Source organism: Lampetra planeri, chromosome 74 (genome assembly GCF_965212315.1).
Source record: "Lampetra planeri chromosome 74, kcLamPlan1.2.h2, whole genome shotgun sequence".
NCBI classification, from domain to species: Eukaryota; Metazoa; Chordata; class Hyperoartia; order Petromyzontiformes; family Petromyzontidae; genus Lampetra; species Lampetra planeri.
Window position 1 is genome coordinate 1,451,224 of NC_136179.1, and position 17,509 is coordinate 1,468,732.

The 17,509-nt window shown below is 49.3% G+C and overlaps 1 pseudogene across 1 annotated transcript in view; it reads left to right on the top strand.

Moving 5' to 3' along the window:
- The first annotated feature begins 1,069 nt into the window (after positions 1 to 1,069).
- The window catches only part of LOC144737808 (uncharacterized), a 99,225-nt pseudogene continuing 82,785 nt past the window's right edge, over positions 1,070 to 17,509 (top strand). Inside the window, exons 1-4 of the transcript XR_013589079.1 lie at positions 1,070 to 1,196; positions 2,960 to 3,032; positions 4,623 to 5,877; positions 8,861 to 8,983. The product of XR_013589079.1 is annotated as an uncharacterized LOC144737808 (transcript). The remainder of the gene's footprint in view (positions 1,197 to 2,959; positions 3,033 to 4,622; positions 5,878 to 8,860; positions 8,984 to 17,509) is intronic.

Genomic DNA, 17,509 nt, shown 5'->3' on the forward strand with positions numbered 1-17,509 from the left:
ACCTCACATCACACACACACGGGACTATTCCATTAGCATAGCCGGCCCCACACTGGGCTCCTTCCATGCTGGTTTTCATCCAGGCAGTCCTCATGTCTGGATGTTTTCGCCTGAGGACGACCGCTCGTGTTGCGATCGAAACGTCGTGATTTATTTATTATTATTTTATTTTTTCTATCTACGTGACTTTACTGAAAGAACCAAAGAGTATGAAAGACGTCGTCTGCTGATCTTGTTCATATCTGTGTACATCGATATCCCACATTGCTTACACGTTCACACCACAGACAATGAAATAAATAGAAACTAGAACGACTTCCGGGGATGGGCAAAGATCGAGGAAACTCTTTCAATGGAGCGAGTTCAGTGTGTTCGATTCAACATCTCTCTGTCCGCCTGTCTTGTCTGTCTGTGTGTCTGTCTATCAGCGTCTGTCCAACCGGAGTCAACGACTGTCAGTAGCAGCAGGCGCCCGTTCAACTCCCACGGCTACACGCCACTCAAACTTGCTCCCAACACAAAGATCCCCTGTATAGCCTTAACAGACTGTAGGGGCAAGTGCTGTTAGCGAGCACCTATTAAGGGTGGGACGGCACACGAGGGGGTGGGTGGCCAGCACCACGCCCGGCCGCCTTTGTCTCCCTAGTGGCGATGTTGACACACCGCACCGGGTACTCGTTTGAGGCTGAGTCGAGGTAGGGGAGGCTCAGGGCCGGTTCAGAAAGTCGTCACTGGCGGTGTTGGCCACGAGCGGGAATGGAACTCGGCTGGTCGGTGCGGAGCGCAGCGCTCACCACGACACTGCCGCTACCCTTCTGTTAACAAACTTGAACTCTGACCCCGCTCTCTGACGTCCCGCACAGCATGACCTCATCGGCGTCAAACGCCAGGGGGAGGTGAGCCTCGCTAGTGACGTCATGTCACCTACCCCGACCACGGCTCTCTTGTGCGTGACGTCACCTCCGCTCGGCCGCAGCCGATATGTCCCAGTGCCAATCCTTATTTGGGCAAAGCCACGCCGGGTGACTGGCGGCTAATTAACATAATGTATTCGTGAAAGCCGTCGCGAGTTGAGAGCCGCTCATTGTGGGAGGGGAGTGTCATTGTACCCCGCAAGTGACGTCATGTCACCTGCTGCCGCGTGACGTCGCGAGGAACCAGGAAGTTGCCGCTCCGCCCGTGCACTGAAATCCGAGGTGAGAAATTCTCATCGCGGTTGTGGTTGTGGTGGTTGTTGTTGTGGTTGTTGTTGTTTACCGAGGTAGAGCCTCGCTCTCTCTCTCGTAGAGATGTCAATTGAGTAGCAGCGAGCATGGAAGCGATGTCCAGGTTGGAACTTTACAACGCGGGGCCTTGCCTCCTGCCCTCGGCTGATCGCGTTTGCTTCAATTCTCTCGCTTAGTTTAGCAATCTGTGGAAGAACGTAATCAGCCAGGCTACGCGTTGTGTGTTGACCGACTTTCTGTGTTGCATTGCATTACATTTCAAATGTTAAGAAGTTTGATTAAGTGCAGTCACCAAACCTCCAAATCTCTCATTGACACAAGGCCCTAATTATAATATGTTGTAATAATTATAATGTTGTAATAATTAATAAATGTTATTTTAATAAAAATATATAATTATAATATGTTGTAATAATGATAATATGTTATAATAATTATAATATATATTGAGGGGACATACCCCCCCCAATAATCAAATTTGCTCAAAATCCCCCCCCCCCCCCAATATATTGCTATAAAAATATATTTTTAACTAATAATTGCGATGCTATGTTAATAAAAACAATTTGCTAAACCTCGGCCACAAAATCTGGACTTGTCTTCATATAACAATGCATAGATTTCGGTTGATATGATTGCGTTGTACTTTATGAATCCCTAATCTCTGCCATTACACACTATGAAACAAGAAAAGGTTAAAAAGAAAAAACATAGCAATGTAATACAATACACTATTAGGCATTATTGTATAAAATAAAATAAATTCCATCCCATGTGTTAGTGAACTTTAAAAAATATTTTAGGGAGGAAATGGCAGGAAATTAGTTTTCAAATTTTTCTGGGGGGGGACCCCAGACCCCCTGGTAGATTTGGTCTCCCCCAATGTTGACTCCATGGCTACGGCCTTGCCTTGACATGCTAATTTCTCTACCCCCCCCCCCCCTCTCTCTCTACCCCCCCTCTCTCTGCCCCCCTTTCTCTAAGTCCTCGACACAGGCGTTGTTTTTCTGTGTGCCTATGTGTGTCATCTCTGTGTGCCTGTGTGTGTCATCTGTCTGTGTCATCTCTCTGTGTGTCTATGTGTGTGTGTCTCTCTCTGTGTCTGTGTCATCTCTCTCTGTGTGTCTGTGTGTGTGTCTCTCTCTCTGTGTGTCTTTGTGTCATCTCTCTCTGCTTATGTGTCTGTCTGTGTCTCCGTGTCTGTGTTTTGTCTCTCTCTCAAATTGAGCAATCTTTGGAAGAATGTTATCAACCAGTTGGGGTGTTGACTGTTATGTTAGCTGACTCTCTGTGTTGTATTGCATTACATTTATAAGTTTACTAGGTTTTTCCTCTTTCATTTGTACCTGATGATGATTGCTTGTGTTGCAATAGAAAGGTCGTATGCTATTTGCACACAGCGTTGGTGTACGATGCTTTTTGTGGAATATTTAGCTGTTTTTCCCTGGATTTTATGTTTGCACAGTCACATAGTCACTTTAAGATGTTTTCTCGTTCATGTTTTTGTTTTTTGTTTGTTGCGGTTGCATCTTATTCAAGAGCCGAATGGCTCACAGGACTATACCAAATAAATGAAACTGAAACTATTATTTAATTGATTTATTTTACGTGACTTTACCGAAAGAACCAAAAAGTATCTTGCTTAAGTTTTAATTTCTCTTCACCTGGCTCGCTACTTTGTAACTTGGTTTTATTTTAAATATACACAGGTTTTTTTTTTCATTTTTTACCAGGCCACCCCCGCTTGAGCTGCTGTACCGCTCTTGTTTTGAGAAGCGACCTGCCCACAGCAACAATAACAACAAGGTGGGGCTTGTCAACAGCATGGCGGTGTTCACTCTGGACGCGTGGCGGTGTTTACTCTGGACGCGTGGCGGTGTTCACTCTAGACGCGTGGCGGTGTTCATTCTGGACGCGTGGCGGTGTTCACTCTGGACGCGTGGCGGTGTTCACTCTGGACGCGTGGCGGTGTTCACTCTGGACGCGTGGCGGTGTTCACTCTGGACGCGTGGCGGTGTTCACTCTGGACGCGTGGCGGTGTTCACTCTGGACGCGTGGCGGTGTTCACTCTGGACGCGTGGCGGTGTTCACTCTGTACGCGTGGCGGTGTTCACTCTGTACGCGTGGCGGTGTTCAATCTAGATATGTGGTGGTGTTCACTCTAGATGCGTGGCGGTGTTCACTCTGGATGCGTGGCGGTGTTCACTCTGGATGCGTGGCGGTGTTCACTCTAGAGGCGTGGCGGTGTTCACTCTAGAGGCGTGTCGGTATTCACTCTAGACACGTGGTGGTGTTCACTCTGGACGCGTGGCGGTGTTCACTCTGTACGCGTGGCGGTGTTCAATCTAGATATGTGGTGGTGTTCACTCTAGATGCGTGGCGGTGTTCACTCTTAATGCGTGGCGGTGTTCACTCTGGACGCGTGGCAGTGTTCACTCTAGACACGTGGTGGTGTTCACTCTAGATGCGTGGTGGTGTTCACTCTGGACGCGTGGCAGTGTTCACTATGGACGCGTGGCGGTGTTCACTCTCTGCATGTGGAGTGGGGACAACCGGGGGATCCGGAGGGAAATCCACATGACCACGGGAAGAGAGAAACACACGCAAACTAAAAATATACAGCAGGTTTCAGGGTTAGGATGAACCGACGACTTCCTGTATGCCAGGAGAGGTAGTTAACATCTCACCATGGGGAGCGAGAGAGACACGCAACCTCGGGGGTGTTGATTAATCCTCATTGAATTACTTGGATGAGTAAGGAAGCATTAACAGTAAGCGGATGAAAGTGGCCAGGCATGGGTCTGGACACACCACCACCTGTTAACCATGCCAGTGTGTTCCAGTATAAAGTTTGTGTTGGCAGTTAAGTCTATTAACTCTATTGAACACAAAGGTTATATGACAACAATAGTTTGTTTTTGTTTTCCTCTGGAACTTTATAAGAACACAGCACACACATGCAGCTGAAGTCAGATCTGTTCATTCCAGCGTGCAAGGACATCGTGAGCCTGGCTGGCTTCACACCTCTAAGTTGCGATTGAACATTAATTTATACATTTTTGCATAACACAAATAGTATTATTTTCAACACCCTTTGCTTTGTCAGATAAATTTAGCTTTCATAAATATTCCTTTTGTAGCTAGACAGCCAAAATTGTGTGCTCGGAGTTTTAGGTTAACATTCATTTTGAAGATACGAGGGCTTCCAGGCATGTTTATGAACATTCGCCCTCTTATTGTGTGCCAGAACAGCCCGTGTGATGAATTTGGTAAACTTTTTCACTATATCATGAATATATGAATAAGTGTCGACTTATAAGTCATGTGTTACAGTGTAAATATGCATTCCTCTGTGCATCGATACTGATGTGGATATAACTTTTTTTCTGTCTGCAGCTGTCGCTTCCTCTGTCGAATTTGTCTGATGGAGCAAAGGCACTCGGCGCAGCTCGGTGCCAAGAGTCAACAATGCGACCGGTGTGCATACAGCACGGATCGTCCTGGACATTTGACAAGGCACCAGAGAACTCACACAGGAGAGAAACCCTTCAAGTGCACTGTGTGCGGCAACGCGTTTTTAGATTCATATACTCTTGTAAAACACCAGAGAACACACACGGGAGAGAAACCCTTCAAGTGTAGTGTGTGTGGGAAGGCGTTTGCACGTTTATCCACTCTTGTAGCACACCAGAGAACACACACGGGAGAGAAACCCTTCAAGTGCAGTGTGTGTGGGAAGGCGTTTTCAGAGTCATCTACTCTTGTAACACACCAGAGAACTCACACGGGAGAGAAACCCTTCAAGTGCAGTGTGTGTGGGAAGGCATTTGCACAGTCATCTGCTCTTGTAGCACACCAGAGAACACACACGGGAGAAAAACCCTTCAAGTGCAGTGTGTGTGGGAAGGCGTTTGTATGTTCATCTGTTTTTAAAAAACACCAGAGAACACACACAGGAGATAAACCCTTCAAGTGCAGTGTGTGTGGGAAGGCGTTTGCACAGTCATCTGCTCTTGTAGCACACCAGAGAACACACACGGGAGAGAAACCCTTCAAGTGCAATGTGTGTGGGAAGGCGTTTGCACATTCATCTGCTCTTGTAATACACCAGAGAACACACACGGGAGAGAAACCCTTCAAGTGCAGTGTGTGCGGGAAGGCGTTTGTACGTTCATCTGCTCTTCATGCACACCAGAGAACACACATGGGAGAGAACCCCTTCAAGTGCAGTGTGTGTGTGAAGGCGTTTGCACAGTCATCTGCTCTTGAAAGACACCAGAGAACACACAAGCATCAGAAGATCCACAAGGACTGGAGTCTGAAATCAGCTTGTGAAAGTCAAAGTGCCGCAATGAGCCCATCCCTCATCAAACAAGAATCGGAAGAAAATCCTAGCTTGGACACTTTTAAAGGTATCGAGGTGAAATGTGAAGAAGTGATGGTGAAGAATGAAGAAGTGACGGTGAAGAGTGAAGAAGTGATGGTGAAGATTGAAGAAGTGAAGGTAAAATGTGAAGATGATGATTCAACTCCAAAATCGGACATTCACATCGATGGAGGCAACGTGAAGCAGGAGGAGAATTCTGACTGTGAGGCAGAGCGAGGCAACTCCCAGCAGTTTGTGGAAGTGGAGGTGTGGGTGGACTTCCTCTGAGACAATACAAAGTCAAATGGAGACCCGGGAGATGTGTAAACTTGACACAATGTCGCTCCAATAGATGCTACGTTGTCACTGGCCTTTAATGACAAGAATGTGAAGTTGAACAATCAATTGCTAAGTTCAACCTGCAGGGTAAGAGCAGCCAGTCTTTGTGTGGGTTTGGTAGATCTCTAACCAGGAGCGAGAGCCAATAAGCTCCCAAGCATTCACTATGTTTTAATAATTCCATTTATATGGTGCTTAATAGCCCCGGCAATTCGGAGTTTTGTATCGTATCTCGTCTCAAACACTCGAAGAGCATCCCCAGGTAGCAGCTGCCCCTGTGTGGCATAAGGTGGTGGCCCTGCACCGGCCTGCATGTGGACAAGATCCTGTTTGGAATTTGCTCAATTTTGACCCAGACGCCAGCATGCAATGGCCTCGTATTGAAAGGCGCAATAGTATATTGTACATACTGTTAAACAGACGGTGCATATTTTTTTTTAAATAGCTTCTTGTTAATACGATGTAATCTGTTCCAGTATATTTCAGTGCAGTAATTTAATTTTGTTAAAATTACTCCATAATTTAGAATGAATACTTGTATGATTGTGTGTGTACATGTAACATTTTGTCTATAAGGGTCAAACATTGAATAAGTGATGTTAGGACAAAGAGTGTGTTTTGGAATAACCTGTAAAGATAACTCGGGTGAGACCCGTTGTTCTTCTGATACAGGTCAAAGGGTATTTTACAGGTAGGAACAATGTTCCACACTGCCCACCAGGGATTTTTTGTCTGTCTGTCTGTCTGTCTGACTGTCGTGCAACTCGTTCCTTCGGAGTGGGCAGGTAGGAACTTGTTGGACAGCGCATTAGTGCGATCCGTGTTGGATACCATAGTCGTGTTGGAGGTTGTAGCTGTTACTATTGCATCTGATGATGATTCTTGATTTATTGCTGTAGGTATTTTAAGTTCATGCGGCTGCTGCAGCAGGTCGCGCCTGTGCTGTGACGCCGCCTCCTGCGTGTTACACGCGCGCCAATCCACCTGACCTGGTCCTTGAACGGCCACGATGCTGTCGTAATGGCGCACCAGGTGCATGATGTTGAGCAGGGCGTAGACGCCGCAGTCGTAGCCGTTCGGTTGCTGCGGCACAAGCACCGTGGTGATTGCCACGGTGGTGATCGCCACCGGCGTGCTCACCGATTCGGTACGCTCGAGCCGGGCCACTACCTTGCTGGCGAAGGCCGCGATGCTCTTGGCATTGCGCGACTGCCCCCATGCAGCCATTGAGTCTAACAGCATGGCAGTCGACCTTGGTGGGCACGTGGCGTTGACGACCAAGATCTGCCAGTGCGACTGCTCGTGCATTGGTATGATCCACCACCGGCCTGGAAGACACGCCATCGAAGACACAATTCAAGTCGTCGAGATGGCCCGCCAAGAACGTTGTGTACAGGAATGTGTTGAACAGGTGGACGTATGCCGCTCGCGGCAGGCAGTAGAACTGCCCGAACAGGTTGATGATGGTGTCGTTCAACCACTGGCCAGGTTGTAAGCAGCGGAAGTCGTTCGGGAACAGCCTTCCGTACCCCGAAACGAAGACGACGTGTTCGACCGAGACGGGGCGGACAACGTGGAGTGACGCCGGGCGAAGGCGGGCTTGGTCGCCGCTTCACTGCCACAGCAGACTCTTGCGGCGTCGGAGCTGGCTCCTCCGGCCGCGACCATTTCCCGCGCGGGACGAGTGGCTTGCGAGCCTGTGGTCCCGCGCGTGGTTGCCACATGCCGTTTTTGCCAATGTCTATTCGCCATTTCGTCGAATGTATATTCGGCCGCAACGTCTTGAGGTGCGCCTTCCGGAACGAGGGTGCCAAAGGAAAACAACGGAATCGACACGCCTGCCGCACGCGGCTGAACATCACGTACAGCAACTCGAATGACAGATTCGGGCTGCCGCGACTTGACTCCAGCAGGGTGATGATGTACGCGAACGTCGCGCCCTGGCATTTCCATGTGGTGATTGCAAACGACAGGTCGACTGCGTGCATCTCGTAAGCGACCGTGACCTTGCCGATCCGGATCGTCTTCGGCTTGCCTTGGATCAGCCCGATCGGGATGTGGACCGCGTCGACACCACCGTCAGCATCGCGCGGAGCGACGTTGAGATGACGCGGCCATGCGGCCACCGACCCCATGCACGGAGACGATGATATGGTTAGGCGGCATCGGCACGTCAATGACACGGAGGACGCCGCCGTCGTCGCCGCTGTCGCTTTGAGCACGTATGGCGGCGATGGTGGCGCGGCGTTCGTCCGCATTGTCCCACGCAACGGATACCAGCGTGCAGGGCGTGCCATTCACGACATTGTAGACGACGTTTCCGTTGCCATTATCAAGGATCTGGGCAGGGCAGCCAGCGACGAAGTACCCGAACAGCTCGGGATTGTCCTCCTGGCAGAGCAGTGACTGCAGCGAGACAGGAACGTCGCGCTTCAGGCGCCGACGCCACCGCAGAACGTGTCGACCCGTGGCGACGGCGACGTGTACAGCACGTGCAGCATTGATGGCGGCCCGATCGCGATTGCCTGTCGTCCGGCACGTGGATTCCGTGAGCCAGGCCGGATCTGCGGCGATCTCGGTATTGGTAATCGGTGCCGTCAGGCCATTGATTATGTCGTCGGTGATGGGGCGGAAGGCGCAGTCGGCATCCGTCCAGCGGGTCCCCGTCGGGTAACGCCGTGGTAGCGCCCGCATCCCCTGGAGGCGCCGGCAATGATCCGGACAGCCAGTGGCCCAGAGCTGCTCAGTCATCTCGAATACATGGAATCGCTCGAATAGGGAGCGCGCCATCAGGTCTTCCGACGACACGGCGCCGTACATGACGCGATTATAAATCGCGCCCGCATGTAACCGGCAGCTGTATGAAGTCGCCCACCAGGAGGATGGAGATGCCCCCGAAAACCACGCGTGGATTGTATATTGAGGGCAGGCGCTGGTCCAACAGCACGAGGAAGGCAGCCGGCAGCATGCTGACCTCGTTGATGACGACGAGGTGCAAACTGTCGCCGCCGATGACGTTGAAAATCAAGTCCATCAGCTGGCCGGCGTCCAGGTCCTTGACGAACGACTTCCACATGGCGGAAAAAGTCTGCCCCTGGGGCAGCTGGCAGGCGTCGCGGGTCCATTAGGCCCACGCAGGCTCTCATCGTTGAAGACAAAGGCGTCGGGATGGTTTGCGCACAAGTGGAAATACAGCAGCGCCAGAAGCGGATCCTTCGCAAAATTTTGCGACTTCGCCAGGAACCTGACGGTCTCCTCACTAGGGTCCTGCTCAGCGAGAGCGGTCTCGGCCAGAGACGCCAGCATGGCATCCTCAGTATCGACGCTGACGCGTCGCTTCTCGGCCTTTGCGACACGCGCGCGCTCCAGTCGGGCAGCATGCTCTTCGGGCGTTTCGTCCTTTATTGTGCGCCCGCCGCTGTACTGTGGACAGACGTTGCCGATGGTTGCGAACATCCCCACTATCTCCACACCGCCGATGGTTGCACTGAACGTCAGCGATCACGCCAGCAAACTTTTGCAGTCAGGCAAACTGCAATATGCCAAGACAGTCACAGTCACTGAACTGCGCAGTGCACAACAGACAAATATGCACGACAGACAGACAGACAAATAATCCCTTTTCACACTCACGATGTATGTATCATGTCAGAATTATTTATAATTAATAAATGCCAAACAGAATTTTTCAAATTAATAAATGGCAACCTCGTGTCTTACCCACAAATCTAGCAACTACCCAAAGTGTTGAGTAAGCACGTAAAATATATTCATCAACTGAAGTTTATTATGCTCCTGACAAATAAACAATGCACGTGAGATTTGATAATTTACGATGCATGTACATTACATGCCAGTGTTCATCATCATCATCAGCCATGCTCAATCGACTGCTGGGAGAAAAGGTTCCAAAATATTGTCATCATTCTTCATGATCCTGCGATCCACTCAGCTCCTGCGCATTAGATGATCTCATTGCTTCATCTCTGTGGTGGTTATTCTCTCAGGTGTGTTTTCTCCTTCGGCTGATATTCCATCCCAAGTTCTGTCCACTTGTAATTATCCCTTTTAGCCACATTGTGTCTTGCCCAAGCCTGATTAAAACTCAATAAGCATTTTTGCAATGTTGCATTGAGGATAAAGTAAAGTAACCAAAAAATAACTGTATGAATAAAAAATGAGATGGTCAAAATGAATTAAAATAATTAAATCATGACTGTAAATCAATCACAATTAATTGAATCACTGGAAAGTGTGCTGGGAGTGGGGGTGGACTCCAGATAAATCGTAAACATGGCCACAGGCAGCCATTGCCACCATGCACACATGCCCAGTTAGGGATGTTCATTGAATTTTTAAGGGTTTTACGATAATTGCATGCACAAAAGCCTATTAAAAAAACCATTACCAATCTTCACCACACCCACAATGACCGGAGTGAAGTATGGTCAAAACAAGCTCAATGACTGACATGGCGTGGTTAGGCCTTCATCTCGCAGTGGCTTGACCAAGTGGTGTACGTTTATTACTAGCAGTCGCCGCCCGCTTGGTTGGTGGAGAGTTGAAAGTGGCTGGACACAATATACATGTTTTGGTGATTGTTTTATGTTTATTTTTGTGAGGTTATATGTATTTTAATGAGACGCTCAATCGACAATATTCAATAATGCAACTTATTCAAATATAGAATGCAACTTATTCAAATATCTGGCGATACACGATATTGATGCAGCTAATCTGGCTGTGACGGTCCCACCTGATGACGGAGACTTGTGTTGCCTCCGAAACGTCGTGAATTTTTTTTTTTTTTTTGTTTTTTTTTTTGTTTTGTTTTATTTTACTTTCATTACTTTTAATGTTTTACCTACGTGACTTTACCGGAAAAAAACCTGAGAATATGATACACGATATTCTTCGTGTACACTCCGTCTTCCTCCTCGTCGTCAAGTCCCTCAATAAGCGCCTTGATGTTGGATCTTGCCGTGACTCGCGATAGTGCCACGTACAGTTGGCCGTGCGAGAAACATGGCGTTGATAGATATAATCCCAGGTTTGCCTTTGCGCCTTGTTTATGGTCATCGCGAAGGCTGGGACAATGGGGAACTGCTTGCGCGGAAGTCGAAATGGGAAGTCCTTTGTGTCGTCGCTGATGAAGATGATCCAAGGAATCAACACCTCACCGTTATGGGTTCCTGTCATGATAGTCGCGTGAATGACGTGTGGCTTCATTTCCACGATGCGAAGCCGTGTTCCGTTGCACAGGCCAGCGTCCGGGTTCAAGTTGCGCATCATCATCACTGGGATGCCTTTGTTGAGGATCAACTTGTGTGGCAGAACCCTGTTGATGTTCACCGAGTTGAGGACCTCTGTCTCAAAGAATGCTGACCCTGCTCTCTCGTCGTCCTCAACCGAATCTGTAGACAGGTACACTTGTGGAGCTTCTCTGAGGCGATCCGCGACAGCCTCATTCACTCGCTGCACAGCGGCATTGGTCGGCGTCAGAATAGTGCGGCGAGCGAAGTAGTCGTTCGTTGCCACCGTAGGGTAATTCAATTCATCTGCACTGTACATGGCATCGACAATCCTCTTCAACCCGAGTGGCACGGGCAGATGACTGCCGTCCTCATCTCCGTCTGTCTGGGTCGTATTCAGGATTGTCGATCACCATGGCACGCGGAATCTTCATGCAATCCGGACCGAGGTCTGGATCAACTTCATGCCTACCCTCTCCGACTTCCAAAAGAAAATCTGAAAAGGCAGCAAGTTCTGTGGCTGATTCTTGGTTCTCTGCGCACTGGACTCTCATGTTCACAGTCAGATGAACTTTCTTTAAGTTCGACCGCATGTCGGACGACTTGAAACACGCATCCACAGTATCAGCTGGTGTTCCTTTCTTGACAACTGGAAGAATCTGTCGAAAGTCACCGGACAGGACAACCACTTTGCCTCCAAACGGTTCATGCAGATTGTCCAAAATATCGCGAAGCGTGCGATCCACCGCTTCAAACGCAAACCGGTGCGTCATTGGGGCTTCATCCCAAACGATAAGACTTGCCTCCTTGATAAATGCTTTGAGCTTGGACTGTTTGCTAATGAAGCATGTGGATATGTTCGTCGGTTTCAACGGGATCTTGAACGTGGAATGCGCGGTACGGCCGCCTGGAAGCAGCAGCGAGGCAATGCCGCTGGAAGCAACAGCAATCGCAATCTTGCCTTGAAGACGTATCTTCGCCAGCACATGGTTGAGCAGCGTGGACTTCCCCGTGCCGCCCGGACCATCGATGAAGAACAGCTTTTGATCGGGTTGACTGTCTTCGACTGAGCCAACAATTTCGTCGTAGATTTCTCTCTGGTTCGTGTTGAGTCTGTCAGCACGTTCTATGATGTCTTGTAGCTCGTTTCTATCATATCCTTCCAATTCGCGGCAGATATGGTTGTTCTCAAGCAGCGAGTCCAAGACCAAGTGTGGGTACTCGGAAAGCTGCGGGAGGTCGTCAAAGTCCGACAGAGCCATCCCACCTGCCGTGAGGAACTCGTGGAGGCTGTGAAGGGTCTTGAACTTTACCATTTCTTTTATTTTCTTTGATGCTGCTAATCCTGCATAATGCACGGGTATAAGTAGTACTAATCACATACCTGCATTTCCCATATCCCCTCCCTTTGATGCTGCTAATCCTGCATAATGCACGGGCATAAGTAGTACTAATCACATACCTGCATTTTCCATAAATATGCTAAATTTCTCTTGATATGCAAATTATTTTGTCAAGGCGCCCTTTCCCCCCCTTCCAACCCAGCTTATATATATGCTCCAAGCACGTGTGCTGTTTCATTCAGACGCTGTCGCCTCGACAGACCTGGTTTTCACCTGAGGACGGCTGCTTGCGTTGTGGCCAAAACGTCGTGAGAGTTATTTTATCATGTTTTATTTTTCATTATTTTATTACTTCCCTTCTACGTGACTTTACCGAAAGAACCAAGAAGATTTACCATTTCTTCTTTGTTGGTCAGCTGGCGGTACTGGTACTCGTAATCGCGAGCCAATTCGTCGTAGAATTTATCCCAGAGAACCTTCGTATCTGCTGGCATGGAATACAGCAGAATCGTAGCGAAGAGTTGACGAAGCTGGTACGGCATCTGAAAGAGTGAGGCTTCTTCCAGACACGCAACCCATTCGCGATCGCTCTCAAGGTAGCCTGCTCGCATTACTGCTTCCAGCGGTTTGTTTTGCTTTATTTTATTCGTAACGCACCATCCATATGCGCTCCACCATCCACCATGCCCTTGCATCGCAAATACACAGCTCCGGTGTGCGTCAGCGTGTGCGCCATCCACAGTGACATTGGTCAGCAATTGCACCGTTCCGATCGCACACAGGTTGGCCCCTGCATCCTCCGTCTGTATGTACACACACAGACAGATGCGCTATGGGGCCACCTATTTTTTTCTTATATTAAAATGTATTTTGTTGGTGTTTTTACGTTTACGTATTCCCATTGTGGGTGTTTTACGCATGCATCAGATTTTTGGGTTCCTCACATATGGTATCAGAGGTGTGGGTCACTCCATTTTCTCAATCGAACAATAACGGGGATCGTTTCAGTTATTACAGCTTGCAGATAGAAACATTGCATGATCGTACACTAATAATGACAGAATTTGTACCCCAGTGGAGGGCATCCCCCACCCGGCGCTTCTTACCGGTACTGTGAGACTTACAAATCCAGACCTCTCCTCCTGAACCGTTCACAATACCCTGTGGTAGTACCATAATCATCTCAATAAAGTGATCACTTTCCAATGCCCATTTTGATCCCGGGAGTTACCCGGGTGGTGTCACACTGTACTCATTGTTTTGGCATGTCGCAAATTCCGATATGGCTTGTTCAACGGCCAGAGAGTGACAGCGGCGGGGGCCGGGCTGCAACCTTTTTTGACAGTTTATTACATTTCAAAGTGCATGGGATTGGCACTCCAAAACATGATAAATGTACAGTAACGCCAACTGCATCCGTGGCAAACATGATACGAGGACACATGCTGCATATTATGCAACACATGCCCTTACAGCAGCTGCATGCACAACATCTCAATTACACAACCGAAGTAGACAGCAAGCCGTCCATGGAGACGTGATCAACGTCAATACATAATAATAATAATGGTAATAAGCCGGATAAACCAAAAAGTACCCATTGTACCCATCAAACAGTCAGCTGGGTTGCCCCATGGGGGTATTGACCCATGGGCGAAACTGTAGGGGGCGCTACGCAACTGGCCGTGGTCCCGGCAGGTGAATCTGCCAGCTCATTCCGCTAAGACTCAATGTATAGCGACCCCTGCCTACTCGTAAGGTAAAGTTGTTTGGGGACTCCACTAATCGCAGCACGCAGCACCCATTTTTTTTACATAAATTTACGTAATATTACCGTAACTACCATTCGCACACTTGCATTCACACCACACTCACACAGCGCAGGGTCTGCGCCCACAGTGCACTGCACCACTGCGGCGCAAACCTTGCCAGACCTATGCTTTCGATCTCTTCCGGCTGTTTTATTTTTATCGACTCAGAGTGAGCTGTCTGGGCGGGCCAGTAAATAAACAAATATACGTACGGCCACGCACGCAGAAGACCAAACCAGCGTAGTTGTTTAAGATATTGTTTATATTGTATATATAATGATCAGAACAATGACAGTGCAACATGCGTCTGTAAAAATGCATCCCATGCGCCAAGCAGTTTGATCAAGCACTCAAAAAGTAGAAGATTATAGATTCCATGACTTAGGAATCAATACAATATTCCATAAGCAAACGGTAGAAATCGATAATAAAAGTGCAGGAGATACAAAACACTGAGTACTCTTTGCCAGTACTCTAACTTACAATACGATATTATTTGTGCATAGGCAGCTTACTCTGCGTCAAGAGATACGAGAGAAAAGCTTATCAATATACTCATGGTCCTTTTAGTGATAAAGGAAATATATGTGGAGTCACGTACCGCCTTGAAGACTCTTAATAGAAGACTCTTAATATTTACGTTGAAGCCTATTCGCCATTGCTTGAAGCAGCATCGGTGGGGGAGGGAGAGAGCACAGAGGTGGTGGGGTGGGAAAGGACTGGCACCAAGATGCCCTCGAGTGGCATGGGAGAGTTAACGCAGCAAATAATATGCACGACAGACAAACAAATAATCCCTGGTGGGCAGTGTGGAACCTGTTGTTCCTACCTGTATAAAAATAACTTGACTTTAGGTAGCCAGGCAGCTAGCCCCCTTAACTATCCCCCCCCCTCCCTTAGGCCCCTCTCCTGACCACCCCCCATATCCTTAGGCCCCTCCCCTGACCACCCCCCCATATTCTTAGGCCACTCCCCTGACCCCTCCCTTAGGCCCCTCCCCTGACCCCCCCTCCCTCAGGCCCCTCCGCTGACCCCCCCCCTCAGGCCCCTCTCCTGACTCCCCCCTTCCTTAGGCCCCTCCCCTGACCCTCCTCCCTTAGGCACCTCCCCTCTCCGTACCCGGCAGTAGGTCTCCACCAATCAAAGAGCTGTTTATATTATATATTAATATATTTATTTATGCACGACAGACAGACAAAAAATCCCTGGTGGGCAGTGTGGAACATTGTTCCTACCTGTATAAATGTAAGAATCTGTATAGCATAATAGCATATTTCACGTAGAATCTCTTGAGCAAGGGCATGCAGGTTGTCCCTGTAGGGTGTTGGTAGTCCCATAGACGTGAAGTATTTTCCAGCAATAAAGTTCAGTTTGTCGTGAAGGAGGATGAGGGCCTGTTTGAAGATAACGTCAGAAAAGTTGACGTCCAGGTTTGTATTTTGTTATTGAGCTCCATGGAGGATGTCCACACTCATACCCTCTTTGTATTTTGCCAGAGTCCCATGGGGTTAGATGGGCTGCAAACTTGAAGATTCATGCAGAAGAGCAATGTCAGTTGGAAAGGGGACTGACCAACAGAAGCTTCTGTCATAGCTTTATGAATAAGGTGATCATGCGCAAGAATTACACGAAGATTGCAAGCTTCCCTGTAGGTTTTACAGACAACTCGTTCCACTTTTTATAGGTCTTGGAAAGATCTGTGCCTTTTGGCAACATGGAAAAGCATTGGGAGAAAATAGCACTGCTGATTGTTGGGATGAACTGTGCAGACTCGTCCGAAGGCATCTGATTCACCGTCATCAGCACTTCGCTTCCATTTTTTTAGCAGTCCATGTGTAGTGGGTTCGAATTAGGTGCACACACATGCAGCTTGGAGGCAACACTATTTATTAAACGGTAAGTAATATAACACTGTACATGAGGTGGTGACCACCTTCCTCAACTCACTAACACTCTGGAACACGACACAGACTGGACCAGGCAGGCAACGGCCTGCCTGGTCCAGGACGACGACCCGGGACTTGAGGACTGATGATGTCGTCTTCACTTCGGAGTTTAACAGCCTCGCTCTGCGTTCACACCACGCTTATATCTGCTCTGGCGTGGCCGGCTCTGCCCAGGCCACACCTCCCTTCCCAGGCCACGCCTCCCTTCCCCCACCTCACGGGAGGTCTGGGTCCCTCCACCACGTGACCCCCCCAGGCACCCTCTTGGGGCCCCCAGCCCTCGTACGGGCCGACACAGTAGTGACGTCTTATGTCACTACATCACCCCCCCCTCTGTATAAACACACAGCCGTCCCCGGCTGTAACACAACTGTGAAACATCGAAAAGGTGTGCCTCTGAACCAGCAACATCAATAAATAACCGGCGACCGATAAGAAATACAATCACGTAATATACACAGAATCGACGAGGGTAAAAGGAAGGGAACCGCATAGAAAATGGGGAATTAACAACAACAAATATACATGAAAACTGGCTAACCCACTTACGCTCCAGCACAGCCTCCCCGTAAGAATCACCGACATGTGAGTTTGGCCATTGGAACGACGGCGTAGGCAATGAGCAAGGCGTCTGAGAGCCATGTAGAGCAGCCAGTCTTCCATGAGTACATGTGGCCGGGCCCCCCCAGGGGAGGTGCACACACCCCCCCTGGAGGCCCTGGGGAGCCAGAAGCGGCCCAAAGGGCACGGCCCCTCCCCAGGAGTTAAGAACAGGAGGAGCAGGAGTAGCTGACGCATGCTCCACTCCCTCCCCCCCCCCCAGTCCATAGCCGGTCGGCATAACCGGCGACTCCAAGGTGCCAGGTAGATACTGCCTCCTGTGACGAGAAACAAACCCTCCTGAGGCATCACTCAACGAACACTCGCCTCCGCTCTTCGGACATGACAGTCACCCGTTAGCACCCCCCCGCCTTTCCGACGTGGGGTCTCCATCCTAAAACCGTGCACATCGGCCATATCGGGGGGGGGGATTTCCATGTTACCACCCCACCGCCTTTCCGACGTGGCGTCACAACCAGTAGCACGCGTCGGCCATATCGGGGGGGGGGAATTTCCATGTTACCACCCCACCGCCTTTCCGACGTGGCGTCACAACCAGTAGCACGCGTCGGCCATATTGGGGGGGGGGAATTTCCATGTTACCACCCCACCGCCTTTCCGACGCG